This window comes from Podarcis gaigeae (genome assembly GCF_964106915.1).
Source record: "Podarcis gaigeae genome assembly, chromosome: 10".
Lineage (NCBI taxonomy): Eukaryota > Metazoa > Chordata > Lepidosauria > Squamata > Lacertidae > Podarcis > Podarcis gaigeae.
In genome coordinates, this window is record NC_139686.1 from 75,609,089 (window position 1) to 75,622,533 (window position 13,445).

The 13,445-nt window shown below is 43.7% G+C and overlaps 1 protein-coding gene across 7 annotated transcripts in view; it reads right to left on the bottom strand.

Annotated features, from left to right (window-relative positions):
• Nucleotides 1-13,445, bottom strand: part of ITPR2 (inositol 1,4,5-trisphosphate receptor type 2) — a 322,485-nt gene that overhangs the window by 121,924 nt on the left and 187,116 nt on the right. The window lies entirely within an intron of this gene.

A 13,445-nucleotide genomic window follows, 5' to 3' on the forward strand; every position in this document is an offset into this window, starting at 1 on the left:
TCATAGACATTTTGGATTTAGAAGGTTTTAACAATATTTTTGGGTGGCATGCATATTTGTGGTATGACAAGGTTAAAGCTCACAAAGCATTTAAAATCATATTGTCAGGAAAGCATTTTATAATGTCTGGATTAAATATAAAGACTTGTTGGAAAATAAAACCCCAAGGTGGTTGTCGCCAATGGAGGCAAAGGCTGTGAAAAGACTCAATATGGAGGCCAAATGGCCGAAATATTGGGAAATCTTGGAACAAGAAGGGGACAAACTGAAATTGCAGAGTTTTGAGAAATTAAAAGATAAAGTGTGAGACTGGCTTCATTATTATCAAATAATGGAAGCTTACAAGTTGGACAGGAAAATTGGCTTCCAGGTGGAAAAATCAAAATTGGAAACAGAATTGTTAGAACCAAAAATTAAGAACTTGTCAAAGATGTATAACTTGCTGTTGAAATGGAATACGCAGGATGAAACGGGTAAATCAGCTATGATTAAGTGGGCACAAGATATTGGTCATAACATTATGTTTGCTGACTGGGAACAGTTGTGGACCACTGGCATGAAATTTACGGCATGTAGACATCGCAGTCAAGGAGCTTGCATGGGACATGGAGAGTGTGGAGATGGAAGATGGCGGCTGTAACAACTTCTCCTCCGTGAACCCTCCTGGATTACAAACCTTTTATAGCCTTTTATAGCCTTTTACAGCCGTCTTTATAGCTGTTTTTATTAGACTTTTAAATTATTTTACCTCTGTTTGAAGTTTTAATCGTTTTATCTCTACTGTTGGCCAGTCGTGGCCAATATACGTATCAACAAGAATATTCAAACCTTCTGCTGAGAAAGCTTGCTGCTGATTAGAAACGCTGCCATGAAGACTGGGTTATGTTGAGCAGTGGAGGAGGAGTAGCAGAGGAGTTGTGTCCACAAAAGATAAGTTCTTTTTTATCTCTGTTTATCTCTACTTTTAACCTCCGTAGTTAGTGAGACAGCGACAAATGGGTCATGGCAAGCGACCAAGATCTGCTGAGAAAGGTTGTTCACCTCCAAGAGTAAAGCAGTCAAAGCTTGAATCTCCCTCACCACCTACTAACAATAACAGCCAAACAGAGCAAGTAATTGTTTCTGCGGTCGAAACATACAACCGCTTTTGGCCTCTGTATGGTCAAGGGGAGTTGGAAAAGCTAGCTGATCCAGGGGAGGATGGAAGTCATAGGGAAGCCCTCCTCCCTGACACCTTAATTACACCTTCGCCGTCACTGAAACGGGACGCATTAGGGCAAACTGCCCATGAATTAGTACCTGATCAAATACAACTAGTAATCAGGACTTTAAGCTTCATTTTCAAGGAATTGGAAGGGATTTCCTTATCTTTGAATAAACTTTCACAAGCCCTTCTGACTCATCTACCTTCCTCAATTGAGCTATCTAATTTGCATCAATCTCCTGTGCAGCTTGTAAGTGCCTTAAAGAGACAACTTGACCAGAAATCTCACCTTAAGGGCTCTAGATGCAGGCTGCCACTGCCCCAAAGGAATAAGCAATCCTTGATTTTTCAACCTAATAAAATATATCTATCCATTTTTTCCCGTGACGCCCCCAGACTTAGGTGGAATAACCTGAGGATGGCTAAAGGGTACCTACGTGATTTGCTAAATATCCCTTTTTTCCAGATAGATCTCATATCTGTAGTACCCCTAAATGCCACGCCCTGGCCAAGGAAATTTATGCTCTCCTTCCAGTCTGCAAGGATCCCACATTTTCTTGCAAGACAAAAAGATCGGCTGGCACCCCGGGAGATTGTAACAACAAGAGTCTTTAAGGACACGAGTGTTAAAACTCTTTTTGCCAACATCTTAACTGGCAATGAATGCTCGTTACCTCCTTCTGTTCCTATAATAAAGGAAAAAACACTTAGCCGGGTACCCCCTGTTCCACCTGCAATCCCAAGTGCCCATCTAGTTACGCTGAGGAATGATCCAATTGCAAGCGGAGATTGGAATATCCCTGAAGAGAGAAATCTTATCTCCTCTTATGGAAAACTCCCTTCAGAAGAACAGCAGGCTATTCTCGACAGATTGGATCTACTCAAACAAAGACTCCTATCGCAAGGGGACCCCTCTATGCCGACGAGAGAGGAGAGCAGGCGCTCCACGCCCCACAAGGTGCCTCCATCAAATGCCTTGATAATCTTTCAACCTGCTACTTTGTTACCCCCTACTGATCCGAATCAGCAGTCACCTGTTGACCAACAGCACCATTCTGCCGTGGAGGAAGTCGATAAACTCAATACTCCCGTCTCAGACCTTATGTCCAATCAAAATATGGAAGTTGATGATTCCTTTGCTTCAATGCCAGAGCTAGAATCTACCCTGTCTGAAGATCACCAGGAAATGACTATGCATGCACCATCCCCACGTTCACGTCCTTCTATACATCTGCGTGGTAATTCTTCTCCATCTGCGCAGCAACTACAAGTGATGGCTGGAACACCTCTTAGCGCTACCCTGGTTAAGACTGACAACTCTGACGGATCTACTAGTATAGCCCATCAAAGACCTGCTACTACTCACCTCAATGAACAGCATCCGACCTCACCAACTTTGCCTAATTCTTCCTCCCCGGCAAAGCCCTCCCTGCCTATTAATGTTACCAAATCATGGATTCAATCAACACTGAAGAAGACCTTATCCACACAAACTAAAATTACTGATTTCCTTATGGGTCCTCCTTCTACCTCCAAGAACCTATTAAACAACTCAAAGTGACAATTACCGGGACAGCACAAGGACCTGACATTATCAATACTTAGCTGGAACATTGCTGGTTGGAGAACCAAAAAATCAGATCCCGAATTCAGGAAGTACATAAATTCATTTAATATCATTCTATTCCAAGAAACATGGGATGAGGAAGAGATTACCATAGACAGCTTCGATCTTCTAACACTTCTGGCCTCCCCTTCCTTGAAAGGTGGTCGCCCCAAAGGGGGTCTTTTGATTGGGATCTCACTCCAACTTCACGCCAAATTCACTCTGGTACGGGCTTCCCCGCCTTTTGCTCTATCTGGACTGATCGTAGAAGGGAAGTCCTCATTACTAATTATTAATGTTTATCTCCCCCCCTGAAGGCTCAGCACCTGATCTTGAGTGGAGATGGGAATCATTTGAAAATCACCTATTGTCATGTCATACCAAACGCCCTAACTCGTACTCCTTAATTGGGGGAGACTTTAATGCTCGTATTGCCACAAATTGGGACCTACTAACCAAGTCCAAATGGTGGACTCCCCCATGCTTAGACAACTTTGACTTGGAACATACCAGAATTAGAACTTCAAAGGACAACAGAGTAAACAAAGCAGGAGTGACCCTTTACCAAATGGCCATTCGCCTGAATCTAGTATTCTTGAACGGCACCTCCCCCCCCCCCCCCGATATACCAGGGGAGTTCACTCACCTGGGACTAGCATCTAACAGTGTTATCGATTACTTCTTGATCTCTGCAAATTTGGCCGTTAATGTACTTTCCTTCCAAGTTGAAAACCAACATTTCAGTGATCACCTTCCACTAGTGACCACTTTGTCATTGTTCCGGTGCCAGAAGAACTATAAACACTCAGTCCTTCTGGAAACCTTATCATCGATCAAAATAAGAGGGATCAAATGGTCGGAGGCTGTGGCCCAAAAATACCAGGAATTTTTCCATAGGGAAATCATTGCCTATCTACCTCAAATAACTACTGATTTACAAGATTTCAATTCAGTTTTGAAACATTTTAACCTCCTTATAACAAACCTTACCACTTTTTTTTACATCACCTCCTCAAAAGGCGAAAGTGGCGCATTGCAGTGCTGGGGCCCCTTGGTTTAACACCTCTTGCAAACAAGCAAGATCCCTTCTTCATTCCATCTATAATGAATACAAAAACTCTAATGCTCAGGCACTACCACCCTCCTATTTACAAGCCAAAAGAGCACACAAACAGACTTTAAAGCTGGCCAAACGCGAGTGGTACCAAAAGCGTTGGCGAGCCTTGATTGCGGCCTCTAGATCCCGCAGACCACAGGAATTTTGGGCTCTGATAAACAAAAGAGGAAGGAAGTACCCACTGGCGATTATTCCTGCGCCTACATGGGAACAATTCTTGAGTAAATATTTCTCCTTGGCAGAGGAATCCAACTCACCCACGGAATTCCGAGCCGACCATCTACCTTTGTGGCCCTCTACCGACCCAGACCTGATAATGGACTTGATACTAGATCTGAAAACGGGCAAAGCCCCTGGGCCGGATCTAGTCCCTGCTGAGGCTATTGTTGCGCAACCGAGGTGGTGGGCTGAAATTCTGGCCAAAGTCCTTGATGCAATTAATTCTACGGGGCTTATCCCTAGGTCATGGAAGGAGGCCGTGATCGTACCAGTCCATAAAAAGGGTCCCCCTGCTGACCCAGAGAACTATCGGAACATCAGCCTTTTGTCTATCATCGGGAAAATCTATGCAAAATTTTTGCTGTCTAAGCTGTCCCATTGGGCATACGACTCAAATTTGATTGGCCATGAGCAAGCGGCTTTAGGAACAATTATTCGACCACTGACCATATGGTAATTATGTATCATCTTGCCAGAAAATATTCTGCCCCGAGTCGGGGGCGCCTATGTGTCGCTTTCATAGACCTAAAGGCCGCCTTCGACAGTATCCCAAGAAACTGTCTATGGAAGAAATTAGAGAGATGGGGCATAGATAGAAGGCTGTTATGGCTTATAACCCAATTACACCACGGGTCGTCGGCCAGAGTGAGACTCACACCGGTGGGAAACCTATCCAACGAGGTCCCAATAAATAGAGGAGTGCGCCAAGGCTGCATTTTGGCCCCACTCCTCTTCAACTTGTTTATTAGCGACATGAAGCTCTTTCTGAGTGAGTCTCAAGCCAACATTCATGCCCCCCGCCTAGCTGATTTTCGCTGCCCTCTGCTCCTATATGCCGACGATGCAGCGATCCTTTCCTACTCTAGAGTCGGTTTATGCAGAGCTCTAAAGATTTTTGCGGCTTATTGCAAACTCAACCATCTGACAATTAATTATGGGAAATCTAAAGTACTGGTCTTTACCAGGTCTCGGAAAACTTACAGCTGGAAGTTAGATGGAGTCCAATTAGAACAGGTTTTCAAATTTAAATACCTGGGAGTCTTTTTTCACTACAACCTAAGCTGGAAACCACAGATACAGTATTTACTAAACAAAGGGAAAACAATACTTTATACTCTACTCCAATTTTTTGCGGCCGACGGAGCCTCCCACATCCCTTCTGCATTGAAGGTGTACCACGCAAAAGTGGTTTCCACCCTCTGTTATGCTGCCCTGCTCTGGGCCCCAGGGTCCAATTTAACATCGCTGGGGACATTGCAGAATCAGTTTCTCCGTCGCCTCCTGAAACTCCCCATGTGTGTGAGCAATGCAGCCATACGTCTGGAGTTAAGGATTCCATCATTGGAGACTGTCATTTGGAAGCGAGTCTTTGGCTATTGGCTGTCCAGCTGGCATAGGCTTCCCGACCATTACCTCTTTCAGTGCCTCTGGCGGGATGACTTTGTTAATCCGTGGGTAGGAAAAATCCATGCCAAACTTCTGAGCATCGGAATTTCCCCAGCGGACTCCTTAAAGATGAACCCACGCTCAGCCAAAAGCCTTATCGAGCAAAGATTAGCAGACATTGAAAATCAACACAACCTCTCCAGGGGTGGGGGTGTCTGCTCCCCCAAGTATCACGGAATAACCCCACCACTTGGCCTTCCATCATACATGTCATCTCTTTCATCTGTACCACACCGACTTGCATTTATTCATGCAAGGTTCAATGTTTTTCCATCGAACCTGCTGAGCCACAGATTTTCCAAGGGTTTGGTGTCTCTGCTATGCGAGTGTGGCGGGAAAACAGTTGAATCTCTTCCACATATAATGTTCAACTGTCCCCTACATAGCATAGCCAGGACTAAATTCCTGGGTCCTGCTTTACTGCGCTTGGTTGGCAGGCCTGCTGAGTCACATGCCGTACTGCTTCTGCAGGATACAGATCCTTCTGTAACTCTGCAGGTGGCGAGATTCCTGAATGCGGTTATCTCACACACAAAAACCACCAAAAAACAACAACAACATCAAAAACTAATCGGACAGTTATGATGAGAGTGCATGACGGATCTCGTCTCCAGTTTTCCTTTTTCTGTGAACCGTCCCTTGGATCTTTCCGGGCCCCAAGCTGTTATTTGTCACTGCTCAATGACCCACCCTTGCATCGTGGTGTTCACCTTCTGTTGTTAGATATATTGGTCTTTATGCTTCTGTGCTTTTATGTTCGTACATACTTTATGGGCTAATAGCCGTATAAATAAAGAATTGAATTGAAATTGAATTACGGCATGTAATGCCCTAAGGGAGAATATTATGAAAATGATTTACAGTTGGTACATGACCCCAGTCAAGCTCGCAAAAATCTACCATTTGCCTGATAATAAATGTTGGAAATGTAAAGAAAATGAAGGTACATTCTTTCACCTTTGGTGGACGTGCCCAAGGATTAAGGCTTTCTGGGAAATGATATATAATGAAATGAAAAAGGTATTTAAATATACCTTTCTGAAGAAACCAGAGGCCTTTCTCCTGGGCATGGCCGGCCAATTGGTGCCAAAGAAGGCCAGAACATTCTTTATGTATGCAACAACAGCAGCAAGAATACTCATTGCAAAGTACTGGAAGACACAAGATCTACCCACTTTGGAAGAATGGCAGATGAAGGTGATAGACTATATGGGACTGGCAGAAATGACTGGCAGAATCGGAGACCAGGGAAGAGAGACGGCGGAAGAAGATTGGAAGAAATTTAAGGACTATCTTGGGAAATATTGCAAAATTAATGAATGCTAGAATGATGTTGGTTTAGAAATTAAGTGGTTTTCAGCTGTAATGATTAAGTAAAAAGAAAAGAAAGGTCGAAAATTAAATGAAAACTAAGGGTGAGGATTTGCTGAATTAATAATTGGAAATTGGAATACAAAAAGGGGAGGTATGAGGAGGTCTGGGAAGTAATTTATAAGAAAATAAGGGAATGAAATTTTACTTGTTTTTAAACTGTTTTTAGTTTTGTATTTTTTATATTTGATATGTCTTTTTTGTGTTTTATTTTTTCTGTATAATTTTTGAAATATTAATAAATATCTTTCAAAAAAAAAAGAAGAAGAAGAAGAAGAGGTGGCAAGAATACACCGAGGAACTATACCAGAAAGAAATGGATGTCTCGTATACCCCAGGTAGTGTGGTTACTGACCTTGAGCCAGACATCCTGGAGAGTGAAGTCAAATGGGCCTTAGAAAGCACCGCTAATAACAAGACCAGTGGAAGTGATGGTATTCCAGTTGAACTATTTAAAATTTTAAAAGATGGTTCTGTTAAGGTGCTACACTCAATATGCCAGCAAATTTGGAAAACTCAGCAGTGGCCAGAGGATTGGAGAAGATCAGTCTACATCCCAATCCCAAAGAAGGGCAGTGCTAAAGAATGCTCCAACTACCGCACAATTGCACTCATTTCACACGCTAGCAAGGTTATGCTTAAAATTCTACAAGGAAGGCTCAAGCAGTATGTGGACCGAGAACTCCCAGAAGTGCAAGCTGGATCTAGAAGAGGCAGAGGAACCAGAGACCAAATTGCAAACATGCGCTGGATTATGGAGAAAGCTAGAGAGTTCCAGAAAGACATCTACTTCTGCTTCATTGACTATGCAAAAGCCTTTGACTGTGTCGACCACAGCAAACTATGGCAAGTTCTCAAAGAAATGGGAGTGCCTGATCACCTCATCTGTCTCCTAAGAAATCTCTATGTGGGACAAGAAGCTACAGTTAGAACTGGATATGGAACAACTGACTGGTTCAAAATTGGGAAAGGAGTACGACAAGGCTGTATATTGTCTCTCTGCTTATTTAACTTATATGCAGAATTCATCATGTGAAAGGCTGAGCTGGATGAATCCCTAGCCGGAATTAAGATTGCTGGAAGAAATATCAACAACCTCAGATATGCAGATGACACAACCTTGATGGCAGAAAGTGAGGAGGAATTAATGAACCTTTTAATGAGGGTGAAAGAGGAGAGCGCAAAATATGGTCAAAACAAAAAAAATTCCTTCCAGTAGCACCTTAAAGACCAACTAAGTCAGTTCTTGGTATGAGCTTTCGTGTGCATGCAGATGGTGACAGTAGTCACGAAATTAAAAGACGCCTGCTCCTTGGGAGATAGGCGATGGCAAACCTAGATAGCATCTTAAAAAGCAGATACATCACCTTGCCAACAAAGGTCTGTATAGTAAAAGCTATGGTTTTCCCAGTAGTGATGTATGGAAGTGAAAGCTGGACCAAAAAGAAGGCTGATCACCGAAGAATTGATGTTTTTGTATTATGGTGCTGGAGGAGACTCTTGAGAGTCCCATGGGCTGCAAGAAGATCAAACCTCTCCATTCTTAAGCAAATCAGCCCTGAGTGCTCACTGGAAGGACAGATCATGAAGCTGAGGTTCCACTACTTTGGCCACCTCATGAGAAGAGAAGACTCCCTGGAAAAGACCCTGATGTTGGGAAAGGTGGAGGGCACAAGGAGAAGGGGACGACAGAGGACGAGATGGTTGGATAGTGTTCTCAAAGCTACCAGCATGAGTTTGACCAAACTGCGGGAGGCAGTGGAAGACGGGAGTGCTTGGCGTGCTCTGGTCCATGGGGTCACGAATAGTCGGACATGACTAAACGACTAAACAACAACAACAACAACAACAACAAAAGATATCGAGCATCAGAACAACCTGGCCACTATAAGGAAATTCTGCCCATGGTATGATCAATTTTCATCTTTCCATTTTGATTCTCTAGGTCCATACCTGCACAAACTAGCTATCACAAAATACAGACGTGCTTTCACACTCACAAGACTGAACATTTTGCCATTTGCTGTACTTAAGGGCCGATTCCAAAAGATCCCGCATGAGAAACGCCTTTGCCCCTGTGGAGACGGTAGCACCGAAACAGTGGCTCACGTCCTCCTGTCTTGCACTCTCTACAAAGACCTGAGGAACGAGATCATTGCTATGTATTGAAGTTCTCCCCATGGCCACCAGGAGTATTGTGTATATAGTTTTCACTCAGGTCCACGTCAGTTACTTTAGGCGGGAAACCCTGGGTTGTTGTTGCTACAATGTTGACAGCCGGCTGCCTATAAAAGCAGGCCGGCTGAGCTGTTTGCTGTTCAGTTCTGCTCCAGCTTACAAATAAAGAGCTGCTTTGGAGAAATCGCTGTGTCGTCTGCTATGTCTACCCACTATTTAACAATCATCACCCCACTCGTACTGACCATCCCAGGGCGCACAACCACTGCCACAGTGTCCTTTCTCCTGTCAGACAAAACAGAGCAGATAACAGCAAAGGTTGCTAGGTTCTTAGCAGGGGCAATCAGAATAAGGGCCACTATCTGACTGTTGATTCAGGATTCAAAACTGTGCTTTTATACTAAATTTCATTTTTTCTGTGTATATTGTAATGTTTAACTGTTGCTATGGCAACTTTCAACTTTGAGCCAACCCCCCCCCCAAAAACGGGGCTTTCCTCCTCCCTAAAAAAACTGAGCTGAACCCCAAAAAAACGGGTAGATCACTGCCAGTTTTTAATTCTGAAAGTAGATTGCAGTCTCTTGAGAGTTGGCCACACCTGGTTTGTGGCATTCTGCAATAAGTATTCTATTTGCTTAGGGCCAAATTACTCAATGCACATTATTTTCCTCATTCCTATATGGGGATTTCTCCCCCTACTATTTCAATATGAAGATCTAATATTTTAGAAATTTAAATAGTATGGCACCTTAGCTGAAAATATATGCTATGGTGTGCTGAATGTCAATTCTACAAATGCTAATATGAACAGAATGTTTTTAGAATAATTTATTAGACCATGATTCAGTTTAGGATTTAAACTTTACCTCTCCACATCTGTCCTTTCCCAACACATTGCATGTCCTAAGAAACAAGACCCTACTCTTTCCACAAGTTCTCTTGTAAGTGGAGTAGCATAGCCGCAATGAACCCACTGAAAGACAAGAGCTATAAACAATTTGTGATACTATTACTTTGAAATATTAAACACATTTGTTGTTCCTAGTAAGAGATCAAAAGTTTTATCTCAATAAGAGGTATTAAAGAGGCAAGAGGGTAATAAGCAACATTTGCAAGACATGGAACCAGTCACATTTCTTACCTGAGGGATAGCTCAGGCATGAAATTCTTAATCTCAGGGTCATCAGTTAAAGCCCCACATTGGATGAAAGATTCCTGTATTTTAGGGGGTTGGATTGTATAACCCTCATTGTCTCTTCCAGTGCTACGATTCTATAGTACAGTGGAACCTCGAGTTGCGGACATAATCCATCCTGGAGGCATGTCTGCAACTCGAAGCGTTTGCATCCAGAAGCGCCACGTCTGCTGCGCACAATTTAGCGCTTCTGTGCATGCGCGACTGGTGAAACCCGGAAGTAACCCTTCTGGTACTTCCAGGTTGCCGTGGGACACAACTTGAAAAGGCGTAAACTGAAGCAGATGCGACATGAGGTATGAGGTCTTAACCTGTCAAGCTGGAATATTTTATGATCCCCCTTTGCCAACAGTATGTTCTGCACTGTAGGAAATGGTGCTCATAGAACATGTCTGAAAGGAAAGAAGTAGCAAATTAAGAAAATCCCTTTCATTATTCTGCATTCTAGTCCTTGTCCATTTTAATGCATATAAGCAGGTATATAGCAAAGTTGTCTTAAAAAGTATTTTTCAAGCCTCTTTGTTGTTGTTGTTTTTTTAAAAACAATGTGTAATGGTTCTAGGGGTTGCTCGTGCGTAAGCCGGTGCAAACACCTGGGTGTATTGCCTGAGTGAACCTTTTCTGTCCGGACAGCCACTCACCCGTGGCTGTCTCAATCGCTGGCAGAATCCGTCAGTGGGCGTTTCTTAAACTTCTTCCAGCAAAGAAGCTCTTTGACGCTTAGTCTCCTCCTACTCTCTCTGCGCGAAAGCCTTCTGCGCAAGGAGGGCGTAGGCAGCGGAGGACCTCTACTCTCCCCGCTGGTCCCCGGCAAGGAGTCATGGGACCGCCTTGCCGCTTCCTCCATCTGCCCCCCTTCCCCACTGGTGCTACGCTAATTCTCTTCCCCAGAAGAAGGACTGCCTCTCCCAATCCCGGGATGCTCTCTGGAATCCCTCTGGATTTTGCTGGCAACATGTATTTAGAAAATTTTAGCGTTTATATTTTATACTAACAGAAAATGTAATAAAGATTATTTTAAAAGTTTAAAACTCATTTTTAAATAAAGTTCACTAGATTTTTCCATTAACACAACATACATTTTAATATTTAAAAATGCATATTAGGCACGCTGAATGAACATTTTAAAGCAGAGGTTTTCAAACTTCTACATTCTTTCTGTGGCTCCCCTGTGGGGAAACGTGCTCCAAGCCTCAGGATCCCTTGCCTGCAAAACAAGCAACCCCTCATCCTTTTCAAACATCCTCTCTTGTGGGGTGTTCCCTCAGCCTCCTCTCCTCTCCCCTCTCCATCGCCACCCTCTGCCCAGCCCAAAGAGAGGGGCCTCCTCACACAGGCCTGGGAAGAGGATGTCCAAAACCTCAGAGGCCCAATGGAGACCAGGACCTTACTCACTTTGGGAGGGAGAAGTGGCGGCAGCAGGCACCGCTGGGTCTGTGTGGCGAAAAGGCTCCCCTTTGGTCCCAGGCACTCAGCTCCCAAGCAGGCCTTGCACACAGCAAGCACAAAAAAGGCCGGTGTGGCCCCTTCCTTCCTTCCTGGCCCTGCAGCGGAGCAAGCTGATCAGGCACCCGGGACGGCTCACGTGCCCTGCGCCCAGAGGTGGGGCCAGCCACATGCAGGGGGGCAGCTGCCCGTGGGGCGGGGCAAGCCGGGGCAGGACGGACACTCCCGGGGCCTCCAGCATTGCAGGGGGCTGGACTAGATCTTCATGGTCCCTTCAAACTCCATAATTCTGACTCGCAGTGCCAATCTGCACTAATCCAGATTTACACAATGAATAAATCATATCTTTGGTTTTTAAAATGAAAGCTTGTTAACAGTTTGCATTCTGCATTCTCTCATGATATTTTCTGTTTAAAAAACTGTTGCTCAATTATCCTGTTTCTGCAAAATGTACGACATGTGATAGACTATACATACTTTTGGCATTTGGATCTAAAGTTGAAGCAATTGGGTGGGTGGGTGGGTGGGTCTGGGCAGATAGAGATGTACACTTAACACTTGATGGGATGTTTCCCTTTGTCACCCACTGGTGCAGACCAGCATGTTCTGATGTATTTATCAGTAGAAATTGCAGAGGTTACACAATGGGCAATCTAATGAGCAATTCTTTACCACTTTCAAACTCTATTAAAACAACAACTGTGATTCACACCACTGGGAAGTCAGGGAAAGTCTTGGGAAGTGATAGAACATTTCACAACTTTCGCATTGTTAATTATATTTCTGAAGTGAGAGATTCAGTGGGTTAAAAAAGAAGAGAAACAATTCTCAGTCTGAAAAATATTAACAAGCACAACCGCTCTCTTCACCACAGAAAACAACTGGGGTCACATAAGGTCCCTTGGCTGTCGCCCCACAAGTAGCATTATCACCAGCCTCTTGCTGTGAAACCAACCCCCTCTAGTGGTTTTCTCACATCTCATCTTTAGCACACAAACTGTGAAGTGTTTGTCTTCTTGTTCTAAATCAAACTAGTTCTATGAAGGTTTTGAAAAGTCCTACACCCTGATTCAGAAGCCTCTCTTGTATTAGAATGGGATAGCAACTGACTAGCACTCATAGAAATTCAGTATTTAGGATTATAGACAAAACAAAAAAAAATCCTTCCAGTAGCACCTTAAAGACCAACTAAGTCAGTTCTTGGTATGAGCTTTCGTGTGCATGCACACTTCTTCAGATACACTGAAACAGAAGTTTCCAGACCCTTCTATATAGTGAGAAGGTGGGGAGGGGTATTACTCAGAAGGGTGGTGGGAATGGGTGATTGGCAGATAGCTGTGATGAGCCTGTTGACGACTCTTAACGACTGCAATAGGTCTTACAGGAAGACTTCTGTTTCAGTGTATCTGAAGAAGTGTGCATGCACACGAAAGCTCATACCAAGAACTGACTTAGTTGGTCTTTAAGGTGCTACTGGAAGGAATTTTTTTTGTTTTGACTATGGCAGACCAACACGGCTACCTATCTGTAACTAGGATTATAGAAACGCTGTAATTTTGAAGACTCTTTCCAGTCCTGAATTTTGTTTCCCTCAGACCAAGGCTATAAAGCACTATAATTGCCAGGCATGAGTGGCTTTGGCACAACCCCTTAGTCCTCATCC